Here is a 2,500-nt window from a genome sequence, read left to right on the forward strand (position 1 = left end):
CACATCGTCGAGGGGAATTAGCTCAAATGGTAGAGCGCTCGCTTAGCATGCGAGAGGTAGCGGGATCGATGCCCGCATTCTCCACGCGGTGTACTGTCCTTTTACGCTCACTTCAAAGGGATGTTCAGTTTCAACGCCACATCAGCAGTTGCGCATCAGCTCTGTTTTTTCCCGCCCTTCCCCAAAACAAGTTAAAAAGTTTCCACCGAGATTTGAACTTGGATCGCTGGATTCAAAGCCCAGAGTGCTAACCATTGCACCATGGAACCACCACATGCTGGTCTCTGGTCGTCTGAGAGGCAGATAGCGATGAGGCTAGGTGGAATCAGAAAAGTTTTTTTCGGACGAGGTCCTGCGCACATTCCTGGCAAAAGCAGGTCCCACCGAGATTTGAACTCGGATCGCTGGATTCAGAGTCCAGAGTGCTAACCATTACACCATGGAACCTTGGCGTGGGTAGCCTTTTCCCACCGAGCAGCAGAGGTGTTTAGTCATTCAGCCCAGAAGCGCGACAGCAAAGATCACGTGAAGCCTTTTCTTTTTAAGCCCATGTTTCCCCGATCTCGACTGGCTTTTAGAGTGCCAGTTTCACCGCCACATCAGCAGTTGCGCATCAGCTCTGTTTTTTCCCGCCCTTCCGCAAAACAAGCTAAAAAGGTTCCACCGAGATTTGAACTCGGATCGCTGGACTCAAAGCCCAGAGTGCTAACCATTACACCATGGAACCACCACACGCTGGTCTCTGGCCGTCTGAGAGGCAGATATCGATGAGGCTAGGTGGAATCAGGTTAACAGGAGATGACGTTTGCTCACTGGAGACCCTCGACCAAAAACACAGGAACCAGGTTGCTCTGCCGAAACCCGGGATCGAACCAGGGACCTTTAGATCTTCAGTCTAACGCTCTCCCAACTGAGCTATTTCGGCCAGGTCTACTGGCAAATGGTTTGTCCAGCAGGGATTTCTGGGAGACCGCCCGTCACTTTCGAGGTGAGCAGAGCTGAGGGTCCCAGAGAGCAAAAGTGTGGCCAGTACGGGGATCGAACCCACGACCTTGGCGTTATTAGCACCACGCTCTAACCAACTGAGCTAACCGGCCCCGCTCTGACTCCTTTTATCCCCAATTTCCCAGGAATATCCTAGTTGCCCTAGTCAGCTTGAAGAGATTAAAAGCAAAGCCTGAGAACGGGCTCGTCCGGGATTTGAACCCGGGACCTCTCGCAACCTAAACGAGAATCATACCCCTAGACCAACGAGCCAACACACACATGTCCTTCCTGCTGCTGCCTGGCCGAAAACATTTCCGTTTCCCAGGCTTAAAGCACAAAGGTTTAATTAAATGTACAACTAAACGGTAGCCAGTGCAAAGTTGCCGACACAGAGGAAATACGGTCTCTTTGCTTTGTGAGAACTTGACCTACAAAAAACGCTAGTACATATGGGCGTATGCCAAATCGATTGACCTGATGCCTGATAGGTTACAAGTTACTGGTGCCCTCCTTATGAGAACAAAATCCACATTCGATCAAAGTCGGAAGCTATTGCAGATGCTCGATGGTGTTTTAAAAGGAGTTTTGAGCAGGACCTCTCTGGAACACAGGCCTCCACCACCCGGAACAAAACATGAACATTCCATGCACGCGCCACAGCAAACTTGAGCTGATGTAAACTCTCACATAACACCCGCTGTCTTCTTTGCACACGAGGCAACTGAGCAATCATACCCCTAGACCAACGAGCCAACACACACACATCCTTCCTGCTGCTGCCTGGCCGCAAACATTTCCGTTTGCAAGGCTTAAAGCACAAAGGTTTAATTAAATGTACAACTAAACGGTAGCCAGTGCAAAGTTGCCGACACAGAGGAAATACGGTCTCTTTGCTTTGTGGGCATTGGAAACCACGCTGCAGCACTTTCACACATGCTGTGGGATGGACACCTTCTCACCACATCGTCGAGGGGAATTAGCTCAAATGGTAGAGCGCTCGCTTAGCATGCGAGAGCTAGCGGGATCGATGCCTGCATTCTCCACGCGGTGTACTGCCCTTTTACGCTCACTTCAAAGGGATGTTCAGTTTCACCGCCACATCAGCAGTTGCGCATCAGCTCTGTTTTTTCCCGCCCTTCCGCAAAACAAGTTAAAAAGTTTCCACCGAGATTTGAACTTGGATCGCTGGATTCAAAGCCCAGAGTGCTAACCATTGCACCATGGAACCACCACACGCTGGTCTCTGGTCGTCTGAGAGGCAGATAGCGATGAGGGTAGGTGGAATCAGAAAAGTTTTTTTCGGACGAGGTCCTGCGCACATTCCTGGCAAAAGCAGGTCCCACCGAGATTTGAACTCGAATCGCTGGATTCAGAGTCCAGAGTGCTAACCATTACACCATGGAACCTTGGCGTGGGTAGCCTTTTCCCACCGAGCAGCAGAGGTGTTTAGTCATTCAGCCCAGAAGCGCGACAGCAAAGAGCACGTGAAGCCTTTTCTTTTTAAGCCCATGTT

At 50.6% G+C, this 2,500-nt stretch overlaps 1 protein-coding gene and 6 non-coding genes across 7 annotated transcripts in view; 1 reads left to right on the plus strand and 6 right to left on the minus strand.

Moving 5' to 3' along the window:
• Window positions 1-2,500, minus strand: part of LOC130092588 (uncharacterized) — a 309,454-nt gene that overhangs the window by 62,962 nt on the left and 243,992 nt on the right. The gene's annotated exons all lie outside the window — the stretch shown is intronic.
• Window positions 12-84, plus strand: trnaa-agc (transfer RNA alanine (anticodon AGC)). The gene has a single exon. It is a non-coding gene; the product is annotated as a tRNA-Ala (tRNA).
• trnaq-cug (transfer RNA glutamine (anticodon CUG)) lies at window positions 376-447 on the minus strand. The gene has a single exon. It is a non-coding gene; the product is annotated as a tRNA-Gln (tRNA).
• trnaq-uug (transfer RNA glutamine (anticodon UUG)) lies at window positions 656-727 on the minus strand. The gene has a single exon. It is a non-coding gene; the product is annotated as a tRNA-Gln (tRNA).
• On the minus strand, window positions 853-925 carry trnaf-gaa (transfer RNA phenylalanine (anticodon GAA)). Its single transcript has one exon. It is a non-coding gene; the product is annotated as a tRNA-Phe (tRNA).
• On the minus strand, window positions 1,024-1,097 carry trnai-aau (transfer RNA isoleucine (anticodon AAU)). The gene has a single exon. It is a non-coding gene; the product is annotated as a tRNA-Ile (tRNA).
• Window positions 2,322-2,393, minus strand: trnaq-cug (transfer RNA glutamine (anticodon CUG)). Its single transcript has one exon. It is a non-coding gene; the product is annotated as a tRNA-Gln (tRNA).

This window comes from Rhinichthys klamathensis, unplaced genomic scaffold (genome assembly GCF_029890125.1).
Source record: "Rhinichthys klamathensis goyatoka isolate OS25496 unplaced genomic scaffold, OSU_Roscu_1.1 h1tg000176l_1, whole genome shotgun sequence".
In the NCBI taxonomy this organism is placed as follows: Eukaryota; Metazoa; Chordata; class Actinopteri; order Cypriniformes; family Leuciscidae; genus Rhinichthys; species Rhinichthys klamathensis.